This window comes from Neolamprologus multifasciatus, chromosome 7 (genome assembly GCF_963576455.1).
Source record: "Neolamprologus multifasciatus chromosome 7, fNeoMul1.2, whole genome shotgun sequence".
Taxonomy (NCBI): Eukaryota; Metazoa; Chordata; class Actinopteri; order Cichliformes; family Cichlidae; genus Neolamprologus; species Neolamprologus multifasciatus.
This window is the reverse complement of record NC_140445.1, coordinates 35,629,221-35,651,451: the sequence shown is the minus strand read 5'-3', so window position 1 is coordinate 35,651,451 and position 22,231 is coordinate 35,629,221. Positions and strand designations below refer to the sequence as shown.

At 38.1% G+C, this 22,231-nt stretch overlaps 1 pseudogene; it reads right to left on the bottom strand.

The window, feature by feature from the left end:
- Nucleotides 1-6,815: 6,815 nt before the first annotated feature.
- LOC146514685 (E3 ubiquitin/ISG15 ligase TRIM25-like) lies at nucleotides 6,816-15,200 on the bottom strand (annotated as a pseudogene).
- Nucleotides 15,201-22,231: the final 7,031 nt, after the last annotated feature.

The window sequence follows — 22,231 nt, the reverse complement described above, 5'->3', positions numbered from 1 at the left end:
TATTGATTGTTGTCCTGGTGATGTAAATTATTGCATGAGCCACAGACAGAGCAGCAGCTCTTGGTAGGGAAGAGAAATATGAGAGTTTTGTGCAAACTCCAGATAAAATAGATTTTCCTGATTCTGTGTGAGTATTTTCTGTTTTGTTTCCCTGATTTTCACTGACTAACTCCAACCCTTTGGTTGTAGAATGAGTCAGTGACCTAAGTTTTATGTAGCTGACGAGTGTGGGGTCAAACTCACCATTAGTTGGACAGTAGTCTGGTGGAGCTACGTCACATGGCACATCTTTTGTTTGGTGGGCAGTGGATGAATCAGGATGATCAAATCCAAGACTTGATCTGATGACATTTGCAGCACTTCTAGCAGCCCATGAAATCGCAGACAAAAGCAGGAGGGGCATGTCTGCTTATAGTCAGTTCTGTAGAAGAGAAAGAAAATTTGTAATACAAATGTTGTGCCGATTTTTACGAAACGTAGCAGTAAAGCATAAAATACCTGTTTTATGGAGGAACCAAGTGCTGTGAAATGAGTCCAAACCTCTATATAAGAATAAAGAAAGATGAAAGGATTCCAGACATCAAAGCCATCTGAGTGACATCATGTGTGATAAACTCAAATGACATCATGAAGGAGCATGATGTCATTAGAGCATAGAACAGTGGTAACATTCTGGTTACCACGGCAACATTAGCATTTCTTTTCCTTCACATTAAAGCTGCTTAGTTTCTCAATTACTGCTTCCCATGAAAAACTGAAATGATTCTTATTGTCTTTGCAAAGCACAACACAATAAATGATTAAAAATCATAAAATTTGTAGTAGAATGTATTTATCCATCATGAGTAATTATGTTCTTAGAAGAATAAAAACACTGTAGATGTATAATACAGTGTAAAACATAGAGGACTTTATTCCATGGAATAGAACTCTAAAGGCACATCATAATTTGATTAATTTATTTATTAAACTTGTTTTTGACAAATTAACACTATCACTACCAAACTCATTAAGACAACTGAGTAAAAGATAAATTATTGAAAATATTTTACTGTAACTTTTTATTTTGTTTTGTTTTTGGACTGTTTATTTGAATTCAGTTTCAGATTATTTATATAGCTCCTAATCAAATAACCACCTCACGCCTCTCTGTACTGTCAGGTAAAGACCCTAGAGCAGTCTTTCTCAAATAGTGGGGCCGATGTCAGGGGGGCGAGGAAGATGCTTTTATCGCCATACTAGAATAAACTGTAATTGCATATCCACTACAGTAGGTGGCAGGGTTTATTTTTGCACCAAGCATGTGCACGCACACAGCACAGAGCAGGAGAAATGAAAGTGCAGTAAATAGTGATGTGCCATGCCACTGATTTCCTTTCTGATCCAATACCAAGCAAAATTCAGGGTGGTGTCGCCGATACTGATCCGATACCGATACTTTGTACAAAAACATAACGTGTTATTGTATTTTAAATTATATCTTCATAATAATTACAGGACATCAGACTACTTGTTCCTATTGTTGAATTATCATATAGAAATTAAAAACTGAAGTTTTTTTGTTAGTTGATGCTATTTGAACATGCATATCCTGTCATTTAACACACACACACTGGCACACTACAAATGTTGGTATCAATCTAATACAAAGTAAACACAGGGCCAGTATTGCAGAAGTTATTCGGGCAGCTAATTGGAGGAAAGTAGTGTGCCATGACTTATGAGATGAATTCCCAATTTGCAAATTTTGAACACAATTTAAACACAACTATATGACTGTGATTGTTAATTTCCACAACAATTAGTTAACACAACAAAACACACCTTTCACCTTTTCATGTGTTTTGAAACTGGGTTTTTGGAGACCTGGAATGTACATTTTTCTGGTCTCTAAAGCACACATAAAGGTTCGAACATTTTTCATAGTGCAAGTTTGAGGTTTATTTTTTACAAAGAAATAATTAACACAGTTCAGTGGGCTGCATACTGAACTGGATCGATTCAATTGTGCTAGTATCAATCAAATACCAATAGCAGAGTTGGTATTGATACTATTTGGATCGATCCGCCCACCTCTAGCAGTAAACAAACCCTCAAGATAAATGGAAAAATATTTAACAGTAACAAAAAGAAAGGCGGAGAGAGACAGAGCTAATGAGACAATCCAAAGTCTCCCGAAAGCTAAGACAAGGAAATATAACCAGTGTATGTAGCTTGGCTTCACTGTGACTACATGCACTTTAAATCTTTTCTGTTACAGACTAAAAAACAATATTCGTAAAGTTATTCTTTGCTTTAAGTTGATTTATATTTCTTTTTTGTTTTCTTTAATGTTAATAAGGCTACAATGTTATGCAGCGATGTACTTATAGTAACAAATTTGTAGACAAATGATACTATTTATAATTGCCGGGGAGAGTGGCAATTATAACATGAACAACCAGTAGATGACGGTGGGGAGGAGAAACTGATTTGTGAATGAAAAGCACATCAGAGCCTTTGCAGATCCAAAAAAGAGAACTTTGCCCAAAGTATAGATAAAATAGATCCTGATCCTGTGTGAGGATGTTGTTCCCCTGAGTTTCACCGAGGAACTCTAAGCTTTTGGTTGTAGTATGAATCAGTTTCCTAAGTTTTGCAAACATGACGGCTGTGGAGTCAAACTAGGCTGTAGTTGGACAAGAGAGCTACGACACATGGCAAGTACTCTCAGAAAAATTATGCTTCTTAATGTCTTCAGATGTCTTTATGGTTCTTTAAAGAAACATCATACGTCAAAAAACCATTTTATTTTTTGGATGGCTCTTCAGCCATTACAAATGGTTCTTTAAAGAACAAAAGGTTCTTCATCCCTAGCTATCTAAGTTTGATGGTGTAAAATGGCAGAAATATTTATTCACTAATGGGGGTGTGAATTATACTGTGGGAAATCCTGGTCTTGTTAGGAGAGACGGCATCCATCCCACTCTGGATGGAGCAGCTAGAAATATGGACAAATTTATTAAACCCCCAATTCCCAATTCAGGGTCTGCAGCCTTAAAGGCTGCATTTTAAGGCCGATTACGTCAAAACTATGCGACGAAGGCTGTCCTAATTCAAAGGCTGCTCAAAACACAACAAGCTGAAAGTCAGTGATGCTGCTCGGTTTGCAGTCCTGAATATCACGGCACAAGCAGGATTCACTGCACTGTTAATGTTAGCTATGTTATATTGCTGCCTCTGTTCGGTGGTGTCGAGCCAAACGGACTTTAATGTGTGTTTGAACGAGCTGACGGTTCACTCGTTAAGCTGAAAGAAAGATGCTTTAATCACAGGAGTCACACATGTGTCCACTGTACCATCTGGGAACTCTTCTTGTTTAGCACTCGTAATAACACAAACATTAAATCCTCCTTCTCTTGTGCTGTTTTGCAGCAGTGTATACACCTGAGACTGTCACCTGTCCGTCTGTCCTGCACTCTCTCTCTTTTTCTTTCTCTCTGATTGTGGAATAAAAGTATGAACATGTATTTATAAGTTACTGTCACAGTTCTGGATCAGTTTTGACCCAGTAGTTTAAGTTCTCATGTTTTTGTGTAATTTTGCATTATGGATTCTTTTCTCATTCTCTTGTGGTGCTTTGTTGGTTGTTATTATTATTATTAATCTATGTTTCAGTTACTCTTGTTAAGCAGTGTTGGGTAAGTTACTTTAAAATAGTAACTTAGTTACATTACTAGTTACTTCTATCAAAAGTAACTCAGTTACTTCAAGTTACTCGTTACTTTCAAAGTAACTAGTTACTAGGGAAAGTAACTTTGGTTTTACTCAGAATTCTCTTGTTAATGTGTTGCTTCCATAACTTTGCCAGTCTTTTAGCTTGCTTACTTGCCACAAGTGCACTGTGCCACCTACCAATAGAAAGGAAAAGATAATGTGCATATTTCCACGAGAGAAATCCCACGCCTGGACCGTCATTGACTGCTGCCATGATTCTAGCCTACGTCACAGCGTCATGTGCGCCTTTTACATCCAACACAAAAAAACTGCAGTCGTGGTGCTTTGATTGTACTCAGAACTCGGAAATTCTGCCTTCTGAATAGGAAGATGTAGGTAACACCAGACTGCAGATGAGCTGCATACAGGGCTGGACGGGGACAAAAAATCGGCCCGGGCATTTTGACTAGAGACCGGCCCGCCATTATAGGAAAAATCATAAAGCCTTTGAATGAAAACAAACGCTGTTGTGACAGTGATGTACACTGTTTTGATGGTATATATGTATCAATCTATCAATCGTTTGTTGTAAGATTCAGATAATTATTTTTTAAAAGCTAGACATTTTAAATGAGAATAAGAAAGAAAAGTATTTCTTTGTGCCCACCTCTCCCTGTTAATGCCCCACCTGGCGCCCCTGGCAAAACTTTGCTAGATCCACTCCTGCACAGTTACCAGCTGTCAGCTACATAAAAAAGATCCTGGGGTTATCTGTCTCTCAGAAACAGTTCATAACTTCCCTTCAACTCATTTATGTCACCTAAAAGGTAAACCTGTATCTCCATCACCTGTTCAGCTCTGATGATTCAGTAAGGACATCTCCTGGTTTCATGTTTCCCTCTCACCAGATAAAAAAACCGACATCATGACCAGCAGCTTTTTTGCAGCTGTGGCTCCAGCAAACATCAGCTGATACTAGGAATTAATATTAAATAAATCCTAACAACAGCTGATCAAGTTTAAACGTGCTGCTGTTGTTTAACGCGACATCGGCTGGTTTCCTGTTTCTGGCGCAAAGTGGGCGATAAACAAACAAGAGAGCCGATCAGCTGATCATTGATCAGTTTTCATGATTGAAGTAGAAACGGGAGAGGGAGGGGAGAGAATGAGAGAAGAAGAGACAGCTGTGCAGCAAAGACACAGAATAACTCCAGCTTTGTGTCTTTTTCATTGTAGCTGAATTACGGGACAAACTGTTCCTTTTCACCTCAATAAGAAACGCGTAATATTTTCTCTGAATACCAGACGGGACGGTTGGCAACTCTAATAACTTATGAACAAAATAAAGTTTAACATCGTTAACATCATAGCACCCACCCAGCTGTATAGAAACTCCGTCATGCTAGCTAGTAAGCAGTACGGAAAAAGTCAGAATAACGAAAATAAACTCCACCTAAACTTGGTTTATATCTGACCCAGATAGCCTGCAGGTCATAACTTCTTACCTGAAGTTCAGTTCACACTTGGACCGGCGGCCGCCTCGGGTCTCTTTTCCTTCTCTTCCACCTGCTGGCCTCCAACACTTGCTAATGTTATTGAATCTGTGGAAGCTCCGCGATAGCCACCACACGAAGTAACAAGTAACGACCCTATCTAAATCCCAGTAACGACTAACGCGTTCCTGATTTTGGCATAATAACTAGTTACCGGGCTTGTTACCACAATAATAACGTAGTTACTGTAACGCGTTACTTAATAACGCGTTAGTCCCAACACTGTTGTTAAGAGATCAGTTCTTAGGTTTGTGTCTCATGTTCAATGTAGGTTAAGTTCTGTCTCTAGTCTGCGTTTTTGTGGAGTGGTTTCTTGTTTCCTGTTTTATTGTGAAAGTCCGTATCTTATGTGAGTGTATTCAGATATGCCTCCCTTGTCTCCTCTCGTCAATTACATTCAGCTGTGTTCCCCACCTGTATGTAATCTCCCTGTGTTCTTCTGTGTGTATTTAAGTCATGTCTTCTTATGTTGTAGTCGCTGGTCTGTCTGTGAATCTGCTGTGTATCGTCCCTGCTATCAACCATCATCTACCCCTGTCTACTTTCCTTCATGTTCTGGTTTGCAGTTTTGTAGTTTAGTTTTTTCCCAGTATAGTTTAGCGCTTGTTCCGTTCTGTCATTGTTCATCCCGTGCTTTATATTTTCAATAAACCACCTTCACATATCGGCGAGTGTCTGCATTTGGATCCTCCTTTATTTTTCCCCACACGGCTCATCCCACTCGCCGTGACAGTTACACTTGTGTTTGAATCCCGCAGCTTATCAAATATTTGATTTCCATGTGTGACAACTGCAAGTGTCCAGAGTGAGGACAGACTGAGGGACCCACTGCTGCACATCATCTGTGAGGCTTTGCACCCCTGATGATCCACCAGGACAAACTCAGCAGTGTGTGAGGAAGAGGAGGAGGAAGAGCCAGCAGCAGCTGACAGATGGAGAGAATAGACAGACTGTTCCCTGTTTGTGAAGGACTGCTAGAAAAGTTTATGTATTATTGTAGGGTCTACCTTACTATATAAAGCACCTTGAGGCGACTGTTGTTGTGATTTGGCGCTGTAAAAATTAAAATTGAATTGAACTGTAACCACATACTTTCATAACGGTTAATAAAGTTTTGCGATTGTGATTCTGATATGTTCAGTGATGCCACTCTATAGAAGGTCTCCTTCCTTGTTGTCAGCACTGTCAGTCTCCTGCTTTGTTGCTGGCCCCCAGCTAGGCCACAGAACGTGCCCCATCGCCTTCACTTTCACTGTCCCCAAGAGATATGTTTTGAAAAACAGTTATTTTGGTAACGCATTTGTTATTAGAAAAGTGACTTTACCAATTATTGACATGGTATAGACAAGCTAGCTATAATTGAGCTACAGCAATTACAGCTAGCTTGTTTTTCAGAATTTTCAATTATTTACAACACTGGAAGAACAACAGACTTTTCATGTACTAAATATGTTTAAAATATGGTTAAATATATTGAAATATACATTTATTTAATGAACATATGATTTGATGAACATTATATCATTGTAATATTTTTGAAATCATTTGCATTGTTAAAAAAGAAAATAAATGAAATAAACAACTATCTGCGACACCTAGTTTTACACTTAGATCCATACAGGTCCATGCAGTGAAAGCAGCATTGCATCTATTTATTAAACAGATTAACTGAAAACTGCACAAGGAAAATGTAAAAGTAAGCAAAATCAATATCTGACTGTGATGATAATAATGATGTTAGAACCAATTCATTAGAATAAACCAACCAGATTTAGAATAGTTAAATAAAACTCAAGTAAAACTAGGTTATTGCCCCTGTAAGGTAAGATTAAGAAGAAAGTATAAGGATTATAAAGAAAATGGCATCGACAGAAAACAGAAACAGCATCATCACAAGTCAGCCCATGCAAACCGCTAGAGAAGCAACAATGGCGAGTAATTAAAAACTGAAAGAAGAATCATTCCAGTTCATTCCATAGCAGCTTCTGATTTCTCAAGGTCACAGAACACAGCAGAAGAGCCTTCACCTAAGAAGTGATTAGCCCTGAATCCGGCATAGAGCGGCTGAGTGAACGGAGGAGAGTCATGGTTTGCTGTAGGACAGAATACCTGCTCTGTGATCCAGTTGCACTCCAGTTCTGTAAGGTGGAGGGCTTGACATAGATGTAAAGTATTTGTCATAAATGAATTCATATTTGTGCGAACATCGTTATGCCCAAAACTCACTGTTGTTTCCAAATTCACTTTGATCTCCCATTCTGCGTATAGTTTTGTATGCAACTGCTATGTAAATACCAAACCCACTCCACTCTACCTCCCAGTAATGACGTCCAGTCAGACTTTCTCTGTTCAGAACCTGAGACCTGTTCATGAATCTCTCAGGGTGACCTGGATATGCCTGTTTTTTACTCACAAATGTTGCTTTTCTGTTTTCTTCAGATAATAGAAGTTGCATGTTTACAGTGTCTGGATCCAGTGTGAGCTGAGTTGAAAACTTTAAGAATTCAGCTCTGGTTTGGGGCTCTAGTTGAGGTAGCAACACGTCTACATCAGTCACTGTGCGGGAAACTTTTTACCATCCTTCCTGAAGATCATCCTGCAGTTTATTTTTCACCTCTAATACAGCAGCCGGCACATCATCAAAGTACAGCAGAGGACGGTGTTTAGTAAAAGGTATCTCCGTAGATTCAGTAAAATTTGAGAACAAAGGGAACATGTGTAGAAACTGAGTGTGATCCTCTGTGTGAGAGAGCTGTTCCAGTTCAGCATCTTTTCTTTTCAGTTCACTGAGCTCTTCCTGCAGTTTTTCCAGAAGCTCTTTGGCTCGATTTACTTCAGTTTTCTGTTGGGATCTGATCTGTTGCTGGATATGAGAAATGTTTTTCTTGATGAGAAGGAATAGTTGTTGAAGTGTCTTCTCAGTGTCCCTCACAGCTTTATCAGCAGACATGGCCTCCACCTCCTGCAGAAGCACCATCACATCTCCTTCTCTGTTCTTGATTCTCTCCTGAGTTTTTTCACGACTTGAGTTGACCTCTTTTTGCCGTTTCAGTCCTTTCTCCTTTCATACAGTTCATACAGTAGCTGTGTCCACAGAATTCCTTGCTGCGTCGTTTCACCTCTTAAAGACAGTTATGTGAACTAGTTTAATTTTCTAAAATAGTTATTATTTAAATTACTTTATGTTAATTACACTCTTCTAAGACAAAGTAATTATTTTTTTAAATATCAGTAGGATTTTAAAAGCTTGGAGGTTTTTTTCTTGGAGGCACATTTTGAGGATAAAAATCTCCAGATATCAGATCACCTCTCTGTCTCTCTGAAGCTAACTGTGGCTAAATGCACAGTTAGCTTCAGATCATTTCAATGTGAAATTCTTCATGATAGCTGTTTAGGCATCAATTATGATCCATATTTATCAATTATCAATTTATCAATGACCTTAAAAAATGCACACATTGCAATATATATAGATTATAGATAATAGTAGAATTTATGTATGTGCTGATAGTACAAAACAACTTTAGCAAATACATAAAAAAAAGAGCTGATGTTGGTATTTTGATGGGTTTCGGAAAACAGGTCAAAGCTTAAAGACCAAAAGTCTAGTGCTTGTCTTTAGGCAGAATCTCAGACAGATCAATGTTTCAAGATACTAATCCCCCAAAAAAGGACAGTATGGAAAAGACGCATGTCAGGATTCCATGTACAGTGGAACCCCAACTTACGAAAGGAATTTGTTCCACAGGGTCTTTCGTAAGGCAAAATCTTCGTAAGTCGAAGCACCTTTTTCCATTGCCTTATGAGTGAGGCGATGCTGGCTGAAGACAAAGTTCTTGGTGGAGGAGGACCTCGCTCATATTTATCAATAATTCCTCTCTTTGTTTCCATCGAGAGCACTTTACGCTTCTTCTTTTCACTCGAATCACTTGCATTAAGTTTTTTCGGCCCCATTATGAATGAAAGATAGGCTAATTGCAAACGAAAAGCACACAAAATAGAGCACTGCAACAACAATATGTCTTTGTCGATGGAGAATTGTACTTAGTAGTCAGTATAAACTTTTAATGATATAAGTTTGCATATAATAGAATACTGCATGTTGACCTTTTGATGACTTAGACTGTTGTTCACTCCAAGACTTGTTCTGTTCTCTTTTATCAGTTTCTTCCCACAGCAATAATAAGAGCTGAACACTCTTATCTTCACTCCCTAACAAGAAGAGGGGCCGCTTCCTTCAGAATCTCACACACACACACACACACCTACATACGCACAAACATTCCTCTGTCTACGAACAGACGTATTCACTATTGTATTACCCTTGTATATAAATGAAGACGAGCAAAATTAGAGCGCACATCACAGGGCCCCCACTCTCGTGTGAGCGCGCTGTGACTGCCCTTGCAAGTAAAAACTGCAGCGTGTGTTTGTGTTTCTACTCTCAGCTGAAGAAGTGTCTTTAGAATACATCTCTTGACAGTCTTTCGTGTGGAACAGCGAAACGCAAGTACGAAAACCAAGAAGGCATTCTGGGCTCAGCCAGCGGATTTCGTTATGCAGGCATTTTGCCATACCACAGGCAGAAATATTGCCGTTAAGTGCCTTCATAACTTGAATTTTTCGTTAAATGGGGTATTCGTAAGCCGGGGTTACACTGTATTTTAATCTTTTATGTAAGAAGCATTATGCTTTTATGAGAGCTTTTTACATTATCTTTGTCATTAACTTTTTAAATTTTGTGAAATTTATCAGGCCATGCCAAACTGGAATAGGCTTCTTCTACACTTTTCTTTTTCTTTTTTACAGAAACCAATTGCACATGCAAGCAAACCAAAAATTAATAAGCAAGCCCTTTGTATGAAAGAGCCAAAAATCCAAAAGTAAGTATCAAGAATCAAAGCAGTTAAGTACTCAAAAAACCTTATAGACACTGAGGACTCATGGACAACAGGAAACAAAATCTGAGACTACAAGATCGGTCCACGGTTAGGAGAGAACTGGGTTTTCTTTTAGAGACATCTAAAATAGGAATTTTTATTTTTCAACTCGTTGTTGCAAAATAGGCTGAGCGTAAACCAAGTCCCAACTATCATCCTAACCCTAGAGCCATTGACTTGGCATTGGTACTTACTGTATGGTCAGTAGCAAGTTTTGTTTGCTATGAGTGCTTCAGTTTGTCTTTTTTTTAAACATTCTTCCCTGCAAAATACTCTGTAAGGGTTAACTCATATCATGCACAGTTGCCTTATTTCTTCCTGGAGCATCATTCTTGTCAAGATCGCGTGGAGGTTGTGGTGTGAGGACCCTAATGCAGATGAACGAGGCAGAACTGAACTTTAATAAAAAACAAGCCTTTATTGTAGCTAAGAACAAAACACAAGCCAAACAAAGGAAATAACCAGGGGAGAAACTAACATAAAACCTGAACTGGAAAAACTGAGTACATGAAACATGGAGATGCAGGAAAGGTTAACAGATGAACGGACAACAAACATGGGGACCTCATAAATACACAGAGGGATGAAGAGGGAAGAGGAAACACATGGGTAGCACAGCTGGGGTGAATAAACATAAGGACAAAACAGGAGGAAGCAAAAGTGAACACACTGAGCACAGAACACTTGACTGTCAAAATAAAACAGGAAGCACAGAGACGCAGACCTAAGAGAAACACAGGACAAAGACACAGGGGGGGTCTTTAACAGTCCAGGTGCCTTGTGCAATTGAGTTCTTCCTCAACATCTGAAGTCATCTCTATCACACACACTTACTGAGGTAATCAATTTCTGGCAATTTTTGTTTTTGCTTAAATGGGGAAGCTGTGACACACTGTCTTCTCACCTCCAGTTAAAGATTTTTAATTACTTTTTTAAATTTCTTTGTTAATTTTTATAGCAAGTAACACAGACCCATGCCACATCACTGCACTTATCATTTGTGCTATTTTCCAATGCCCAGTCCTAGAGAAAAAATCCCAACAATAAAACAGATAGAAAAAGAAAATAAATTAAAATGACAAAAACTTATCATCTTTAATTTCCTAAGAACATGACAATGGTAAGATCCATTAGCTTCATGTCCAAAATTTTAACTTCCCAATTCACAATTGGTGCTTTTACAGGCTTTTGCAATATAACTTTTAGCAACCAACAACAAGTTCAAATGTCATTCATTTCTCCTTTGTTAAAAGTAAAAGATGAGGAAAGAAATAATGGTATATCAGACTGCATCAATAGGATATATATATATTAAATGGATATATTTTGCCTGACCTCTTTAGGAGAGACCTCTTTTTCTAGACTACTTGAGCTCACACAGCTCAACACACGATCCAACATAAAGCCAAAATCCAGCGTAGAGCGGCTGAGTGAATGTGGTCTGGACTCTGTGCAGGAGAGACATGGTCTTTGAGACACTGTAAAACGACAGCATACCCGCTCTGTGATCCACGTATACTCCTATTCTGGGTGACTGAGGGCCTGAAATGACAGTTCTGATTTTGTTATGCCTCAGTTCATAACCATTTTTGAAACACTCCAGTGCCCAAGAACTGTCATTGTTCCCAAACAGACTTTCATCTCCTGTTCTGCTGATATTCTTGTATGAAACTGCCACTGAAAGTGCTCCTCCACTCCACACAACCTCCCAGTAACAACATCCAGTCAGACTCTCTCTGCTCAGGACTTGATGTCTGTTGATGAATCTGTCTGAGTGATGACTATTTAAAATTTTTTACTCATACATTTGACTTTTTTGTCCCCTTCAAATAAGAGACTTGTGTTTGCTGTGTTAAAATCCAGCGTTAGTTCTTGTGATAGTCGGAAGAACTCAGCTCTGGTTTTGGGTTCAGGTCGAGACATTACTGCATCCACTTCCCCCTCCGACTGTGAGACTGCGGCGCCAAAACGGATTTCCTGTAGTTTACGTTTGAACTCTGACACAGCTGTCATCACATCCTCAAAGTACTGCAAAGTACATGTTTTAATGTCGAGTGATCCAACAGATTCATGCACATGTGACAGTGAGGTGTACGTCTGGAGAAAGTGGGTGTGATCCTGTGTATGAAAGAGCTGCCCCAGCTCAGCATCTTTCCTCTTCAGCACAGTGATCTCATTCTCTATTCTGTCCTGAAGCTCTCTTGCACGACACACTTCAGCTTTCTGATGAGATCTGATCTGCTGTTTCACATCATTAAAGATCTTCTCACTGTCCCTCACTCCTTTATCAGCAGACTGAGTGATGGCTTCCACCTCCTCCTGAAGCACCTTTATGTCTTTTTCTTTGTCCTGGATTCTCTCTTGGATTTTCTTTCGACTCACCCCAAGTTCTCTCCGCTTTTTATTCATTTCTGCTGTAGCTGAAACTGTGTCGTGGCCTTTATGTTCATCCATGGAGCACAAATAACAGATACACTGCTGATCAGTGCGGCAAAATATCTTCATCACCTCATTGTGTTGAGAACAGATGATTTTCTTAAGCCTCTTTGATGTGTCCACCAGCTTGTGTTTCTCAAAGGCAGTAGATTCATAGTGAGGCTGGAGGTGCTGCTCACAGTAAGAGACCAGACACTGCAGACAGGACTTGATGGCTTTCAGTTTCCTCCCAGTGCAGACATCATAGGCCACATCTTTAGGTCCAGCATAGCCATGATCAGCTTGGAGTTCAGTCTTCTGCAGCTCCTCTACTAACTCTGCCAAGACAGTGTTTTTCTTCAGAGCAGGCCTCGGTATGAAGGTCTGTCTGCACTGAGGGCAACTCTGGATGTTCTTCTGATCCCCTTCATCCCAGTAGCTTTTAATACACTTCATACAGTAGCTGTGTCCACAGGGAATAGTCACCGGATCCTTCAGGAGATCCAAACAGATCGAACAGCAGATTTTTTTCTCATCCAGTCTGCTTGTTTGCCGTGCCATTATCGCTCTCAGATAACAGAATGATAAAAATAGTACTACCGCATTAAAATTAAAAACGATTTTTTTAAAAGCAAATTACACAGAAACGACATCTTCTTTATGTGTGCTTCATTTCTGCATTGGGGCTCGTTAGTAACAGCATCCTGATGTCTTAACTTATGAGAAGTGAAGCTGTAGAAAAACACTGAGACTGAACACAATTGGTTGATTTTGTGAATAGTGAGTTTTCAGCCTGCAAGTCATGCCACGAAGCCACAACTCTTGAGAAAAGCACCATGTGGTTCTACCCACTGTTGACAACACAGAGTATAAGATGCAAATACTAGTCACCTTACACAACCTTAACTCAGTCCTTGACAATTTGTAGACAATTTCAAAATAACAATGTTCTTTAAAATGGATCAGTGAGTACCGCTTTGCATTTATCACTCTGTCAGATCCATAAGATTATCATTGGGTATTTCAATGCTGATTACAAACTCATTTGAGGCTAACAAATGGAAATTAGATCCCAAATTAAGAGTGGAGTTTAAGATCTTGGGAGCGCTTCACAGGGAGTGGGACTGAGGCTGCTGTTACTGCATAGATGTCTCCAGGAAACCAGCTACATTTCTACTATCAGACCACCCTTTCTTGTGTCAGAGTATAAAAACATGGGAACGCATAGTTTCAGAAAATAAGAGCCCACACCTAGTGAGGAATTTCATCTGTCAGAAAACACAAAAGACCTCAGCTGTGCAGTCCAATAATACAACAGTCAGTTTGGATATTTTAACGTCCCCACGATCAAAAGGATGAGCTGCTGCAGCTGCAACTAGCTTGTTTTAAGAAACTTATTACACTGGAAGACCAAACACTTTCAATTAATGGTGAACAAACATCTCTATTTAATGTGGGTTTTCCAAAGTATGAGACTTGAGAATTTTTGTGAACATATTTTCACTTAAACTGTTCCATTTCCATAAGCTTAAATGTCATGCATTTAACTGTATTAATGAATATGTATTGAGTTTAAATACTCCAATATTATCCTAGAATGCAACCAACACACATTTACAGTGGTATGCGAAAGTTTGGGCGCCCTTGATTAATTTTCATGATTTTCCTTCATAAATCTTCAGTTGGTTGGATCTGCAATTTTATTTAAATGTATCATATAGCAGAGGAACACAATGATATCTGAGAAGTGAAATGAAGTTTATAGGATTTACAGAAAGTGTGCAATAGTTACTTAAACTAAATTAGGCAGGTGCATAAATTTAGGCACCCTTGTCATTTTATTGATTTGAATACCTTTAGCACTAATTATTGGAACATAAAATTTGTTTGGTAAGCTCATTGACCCTTGACGTACATAAGAAAGGGTATTTAAGGTGGCCAATTGCAAGTTGTTCTCCTCTTTGCATCTTCTCTCAAGAGTGGCTACATGGGAGCCTCAAAACAACTCTTAAATGACCTGAAAACAAATATTGTTCAACATCATGGTTTAGGGGAAGGATACAAAAAGCTATCTCAGAGATTTCAGCTGTCAGTTTCCACTTTGAGGAACATAGTGAGGAAATGGAAGAACACAGGCACAGTTCTAGTTAAGGCCGGAAGTGACAGGTCAAGAAAAATCTTAGATAAGCAGAGGCGAAGGATGGTGAAAACAGTCATAGTCAACCCACAGACCAGCTCCAAAGACCTGCAACATCATCTTGCTGCAGATGGCGTCACTGTGCATCGTTCAACTATTCAGCGCACTTTTCACAAGGAGATGCTGTATGGGAGAGTAATGCAGAAGAATCCTTTTCCACGCACATGCCACAAGCAGAGTCGCTTGAGGTATGATTAAGCACATTTGGACAAGCCAGCTTCATTTTGGAATAAGGTGCTGTGGACTGATGAAACTGAAATTGAGTTATTTGGACATAACAAGAGGCGGTATGCATGGCGGAAACAGAACACAGCATTCCAAGAGCTAGCCACAGTAAAATGTGGTGGCGGTTCCATCATGTTGTGGGGTTTGTGTGACAAGTGCAGGTACTAGGAATCTTGTTAACCCTCTGACCCTGTTCAAAATCACTACCCTTTCAGCTTGTTCGTGGCCAAAAGTGGCCACCTACAGATTAGGTCTGTAATTTTTATTATTTTTATGTTTTTTTGCCATTTTTTTTGCATAAAGCTTTTAAGTAACTTCAGTTCTTTTCATAAATATAAAATTATTATTACTTTTTACATTTTTAACCCTTTAAACACCAGTTTGTTTGTCCACTGCACTAGCTGGAAGACAACCTCAAATCTCGCAATTTTATATAATTGCATTGCTACTGAAATTTCTTGTATTATTAATAGTAGAGTCTGGGGCATGTAATTGATCCACATCAACATTGATTATAATGCATTGTTATTTTTGTGCAGGGAGAGCAAAAACATAAAAACTTCCTCTCAGCTTGTTCGTGGCCAAAAATGGCCACCCCTTGTTTACGTTTACAAAATGCTATAAAATTCATATATATTAAGAAAAATTCCCACTTTTTTTGACATGATTTTTTAGATTAGCACCAGTGCTGTTCATGAAAATCAAAATTTCATTCAAATTCATAATTTTAACCCTTTAAATACCAGTTAGATCACATAATCCTAGGAACTCATAAATGGAAAAAAATCACAAAACCCCAATTTTTTTCCAAATAAAACATGCCATCTGATTTACTTTCTAACCATGATGGAGGTTAGATGCATAGCAATAATTAACAGTATCAATGACTTTTATACATCTTTGTTTTTTTGTGCAGTGACAGAAAAACATAAAAACTTCCTCTCAGCTTGTTCGTGGCCAAAAATGGCCACCCCCTGTTTACATTTACAAAATGCTATAAAATTCATATATATTAAGAAAAATTTCCACTTTTTTTGACATGATTCTTTAGATTAGTACCAGTGCTGTTCATCAAGACCAAAATTTCATTCAAATTCATAATTTTAACCCTTTAAATACCAGTTAAATCAAATAATCCTAGGAACTCATAAATGGAAAAAAATCACAAAACCCCAATTTTTTTCCAAATAAAACATGCCATCTGATTTACTTTCTAACCATGGTGGAGGTTAGATGTATAACAATAATTAAAAGTATCAATGAGTTTTATGCATCTTTGTTTTTTTGTGCAGTGACAGAAAAACATAAAAACTTCCAAAAATGGCCACCCCCTGTTTACATTTACAAAATGCTATAAAATTCATATATATTAAGAAAAATTTCCACTTTTTTTGACATGATTTTTTTAGATTAGTATCAGCGCTGTTCATCAAGACCAAAATTTAATTCAAATCCAGACTTTTAACCCTTTAAATCACAGTTAAATTACATAATTTAAATGATTTACAAAGGGATAAAAGCATAAAATCCCCATTTTTTTTCTAAATAATACATGCAAACTGATTTATTTTCTAACCATGATGGAGGTTAGATGCATAGCAATAATTAAAAGTATCAATGAGTTTTATGTATCTTTGGTTTTTTGTGCTGTGACAGAAAAACAAAAAAACCCTCTCATTTTGTTCGTGGCCAAAAATGGCCACCCATGTTTACGTTTTCAAAATACTATAAAATTCATATATATTAAAACATTTTTCTACTTTCATTGACTTGATGTTTTAGATTAGTATCAGCGCTGTTCATCAAGACCAAAATTTAATTCAAATCCAGACTTTTAACCCTTTAAATACCAGTTAAATTACATAATTTTAATGATTTACAAAGGGATAAAGAGATAAAGGGATAAAAGCATAAAATCCCCATTTTTTTCCTAAATAATACATGCAAACTGATTTATTTTCTAACCATGATGGAGGTTAGATGCATAGCAATAATTAAAAGTATCAATGAGTTTTATGTATCTTTGGTTTTTTGTGCTGTGACAGAAAAACAAAAAAACCCTCTCATTTTGTTCGTGGCCAAAAATGGCCACCCATGTTTACGTTTTCAAAATACTATAAAATTCATATATATTAAAACATTTTTCTACTTTCATTGACTTGATGTTTTAGATTAGTATCAGCGCTGTTCATCAAGACCAAAATTTAATTCAAATCCAGACTTTTAACCCTTTAAATACCAGTTAAATTACATAATTTTAATGATTTACAAAGGGATAAAGGGATAAAGGGATAAAAGCATAAAATCCCCATTTTTTTCCTAAATAATACATGCAAACTGATTTATTTTCTAACCATGATGGAGGTTAGATGCATAGCAATAATTAAAAGTATCAATGAGTTTTATGTATCTTTGGTTTTTTGTGCTGTGACAGAAAAACAAAAAAACCCTCTCATTTTGTTCGTGGCCAAAAATGGCCACCCATGTTTACGTTTTCAAAATACTATAAAATTCATATATATTAAAACATTTTTCTACTTTCATTGACTTGATGTTTTAGATTAGTATCAGCGCTGTTCATCAAGACCAAAATTTAATTCAAATCCAGACTTTTAACCCTTTAAATACCAGTTAAATTACATAATTTTAATGATTTACAAAGGGATAAAGGGATAAAGGGATAAAAGCATAAAATCCCCATTTTTTTCCTAAATAATACATGCAAACTGATTTATTTTCTAACCATGATGGAGGTTAGATGCATAGCAATAATTAAAAGTATCAATGAGTTTTATGTATCTTTGGTTTTTTGTGCAGTGACAGAAAAACAAAAAAACCCTCTCATTTTGTTCGTGGCCAAAAATGGCCACCCATGTTTACGTTTTCAAAATACTATAAAATTCATATATATTAAAACATTTTTCTACTTTCATTGACTTGATTTTTTAAATTAGCACCAGTCCTAGTCATGAAAACCAAAATATAATTCAAATTTAGATATTATACGCTTTGAACTGGGTGTGATTCCCAATCAGCCAGAGTTCACACCCAGTTTCACACCTTGGCTCAGGCGATTAGAGGATCATCAGGGGGTCCCTTTGTCCCCTCTGGGGGGGGGGGGGGGGGGGGGGGGGGGGGGGGGACACTCCCACCTTCTTGCCATATTGCCAGAATAAATGGTCTGGAAGCTGTTAGGTTGACTTACAGCAGTAGCAACGTCTGCACCTGCATAAACTCCAGGACACGTTTACAAACAGTGTTTGTTGTTGTTTGCGCTGCAGCTGCAGGTTTGAACTGTGCAAAATGTCCTGTGATTGGGGTTTTTTTTGTTTTTGTTTTTGTTTCTAGAGTTAATATTTTGGGTATGGTCTCTTTTTATGAAAAATACAAGAGTAAAAGTGCTTTTCACATGTGCTTCAAAGCTAAGTTTGACTGGGAACCTCAAAGCTCAATATCCTGCATCCACAGGAATTCACTGCAGCCTATGTAATGTTTGATGCGTCATTATTTATTCCAGTCTATCTTGCAAATACATGTTTGTGCTGCAATGTCATGCACAAACACAAACTATCAGATCCTTAAGACCAAACCTATGTCAAAATTGTTTCATTATATTGGTCCATTGGAGTGTGGTAACCCATCAACCCCACCTAGTGGAAACCAAGAATATTACATGAAATTGCTTGCTTGGCAGAAAATGGGCCAAGGATCTCATGTGGTAGAAAAAATGAAAAACTACAATTTTCATGTGTTGAGTTTAGAATGAAAGCAATTTTACCTAAATTGCATGCTATAGTACTGCCAGTAACAAGGAATCAAAAAAGGTGGTTATAATGGGTTTCAATTGGCCAAAAATGGCCACGATCAGTAAAACGGGAACAATGTGGTGTATAGTGAATATTATTGACATTATTAAGGAGCTGATGTTGAAAAATAAAAAATTTTAATAAAATGCACACCTTTGGAAAGTTTCATTCCATTTGCATTAACAGAACAAAAATGGTTGAAAACCGAAAAGTGAAGTGGCCACCGTTGGCCAGGTTAGAGACCAGAGGGTTAAAGTTGAGGGTTGCATGGATTCCAGTCAGTATCAGCAGATTCATGAGAACAATGTTCAAGAATCAGAGACAAAGTTGAAGTTGCACCGGGGCTGGATATTTCAACAAGACAACCACCCTAAACACTGCTCAAAATCTACTAAGACATTCATGCAGAGGATCAAGTACAACGTTCTGGAATGGCCACCTCAGTCCCCAGAGCTGAATATTATTGAAAATCTTAAGTGTTACTTAAAGCGAGCTGTCCATGCTCGGAAACCATCAAACCTGACTGAACTGGAGATGTTTTGTAAAAACAAAATGGTCCAAAATACCTTCAACCACAATCCAGACTCTCATTGGAAGCTATAGGAAGATAGATGTATTGGATCCATCTGGATTGATGTAATTTTTCTGTGAGGGTGCCTAAATTCATGCACCTGCCTAATTTAGTTTAAGTAACTATTGCACACTTTCTGTAAATCCTATAAACTTAATTTCACTTCTCAAATATCATTGTGTTCATCTGCTATATGATATATTTAAATGAAATTGCAGATCCAAAAAACCAATGATTTATGAAGGAAAATCATGAAAATTATCAAGGGGGCCCAAACTTTTGCATACCACTGTATACATTTAAATAAAACTAAACTAAAAAATTCTTACTGAAAATGAGGTTGGCGAAACTCATGACACAAAAAAGCAGCAAATTTAATGGAACAACATGTAAACTTGTGCATTTTACTGAACAGAGTATGAACAGAGTATAATGAGCTGATTTATATGCACTAAATAACAGCGTGAGTGTTTCACAGTCCTGGAAGAGGAGCACCTTGAACTTTGAACACGACTGCTTAAAGATTTCTATAGTTATGATAGTCACAATCTTTATGATCACCTTACATCCTGGTTGGATTTGCTTCAATAAAACATCTCAAGGCCACCTGACATCTGATTGATTTTGATTCTGACTTCACTTCCACATTTGTTGATTCAGCATCATATTAGTGAGGGATGCTTGGGCCTAAAAAAAATCACCTAGTACCCAGTTGAATGAAATAGATTCAAAAGCCTGCTGGAAACATTCCTCAGGGATTTTGCTAAGATCATACAGATCTGCCGGCCATATGTTGTTTACACCGAATTTTGACCCTACCCTCTGAATGTTGCAGAAACGGAGACTCTTGAGATCAGGCAGCACTTCACCAATCTTCTATTGTGCAGTTTTGGTGAATCAGTGTGAACTGAAGCCTCACTTTTGTATTTTTAGCTCACAGGAATGGCACCTGGTTTGTTCTTCTGCTGCTTATCGACCTGATAGATTGCCAGTTTCTGAAAATACCAGCCTGTCTCGCACCAATAACCACGCCACGGTCAAGGTCACTTTCATCGCATTCTTGATGCATGCTTAATCATCCAGGTCAGTAAACCCCAAAAAGTTGATTCTGTTCATTTGGACGTTGCATTTTCAGTTGGAGAGCTGAAACGTTTATCCACCTGAAAACGCTACGTCCAGATGAACAGAATCAACTTTTTGGGGTTTCATCACATTCCTCGTTCTGATGCTGTTTGAACTTCAGCAGGTTGTCTTGATCATATCTACCTATCTAAATGCATTAAGTTGCTGCAATATGAATGGCTGATTAGATATTTGCACTAACAAGCAGCAGACCAAGTCTACCTAATAAAGTGGTCAGTTTAAAAAAAAAATCTGTTATTTTTCTGATTTTTTAAAATCATTTTTACTTCTATTATTACAAATATAAGCTTTAAAAAAATTAAATTAAATTAAAGCTGCAAGCAGCGTTATGAGGGCCCTCGCACCCCGGCGTGTTGAGCCATGCCCAACACCTAAAACCAGCACGTCCGATCTGATGTCACATTGATGGAATTCATGCATTTAACCACCAGCTAAAATTTCATCTCATTCAATCATGATTGTAGTCGTCCCAGTAGGTGGCGCTCTAACCATTACTAATGTTTTGAAATTTTGTAGGGGGCGCTGTGGAGCAATTTCGCGCTATTCAATGAAAATGATCACATAACAACAAAACGTTCGTCACATTGGAGGTGTGCGCCAAATTTCAAGACTTTTTAAACTTTCCAAGCCCCTCAAAAGCCACTTCATTTTTCATGGTGAACTACGTTACCACCAGGGTGCACCGTTCCGTTTAAAGTCACAATTTTCTCACTGAAGCATCACGAGGGACTGATGGTGATATTCACCGCTTTTGAGGTGGCCATGATGAACCTGTGAAAATCAGTACAACAAAATGAAAGACATGACATTTTCTGTTGCCACTAGGTGGCGCTCTGCGTATTTCTGACAATGGGCACATCAGTCTGACATCATGCCTGTAAAGTCTGGTACTGATCAGACTGGATTTCATTGAGTTACACTAATTTGTTCCTTCATGGCGAGACATCAAAGTTCGCCATGCTGCTGGGGTCACACCCTTCCGCGAAAACTCACAGTTTTCACTGTAACCCAAGACCAACTCCTTAAGGCTTTCCTGGACAAATTTGAGGCTGCAGATGTCACCCATCACTATACTGTACCCCAAAATGTAAAACATGACATTTCCTGTTCCCACTAGGTGGCGCTGTCCCTGATGTCAAATATGGCAGTTGAAATATGTTCAGGGGTGGAGCCTTATCATATGTGTGCTCTTTGGTCCAGATCGGACAATGTATGACAGAATGAGAGGCAATAAGATTTTCATGGCGAATCATCGAAATTCGCCACGGCCTCACCGTATCCCGAAAACGTTGACACTGACCAAAGATGAAGCTTATACGACCAAATCCCAAGGAGGAGTTCGAAAAAGTTCGAGGCATGGAAACGGCAAAATTAGAGCCAAAATGTCACCTTCACTTCTAAATTGCGGACTTCCTGTTGGGTTTGCGCCAATGGTCCCACTGACTTTTTTGTTCGTCTTGGCATGATACACATGTGTGCCAGATTTCATACATGTAGCTCAAACGATGTGTTCGTAGGGCTGCATTTAACAAGGCATAGGTGGCGCTCTAGAGCCATTTCCTAGTGCTCATATGTGAAACCATTAAAATACAAAATTTTTCACCAGATCTGGCATGTGTGCAAAATGTGTTAAGAGCACCAGAGCACTTTCCCATTCTTTTAATCATTGATTACAAGAAGAAAAA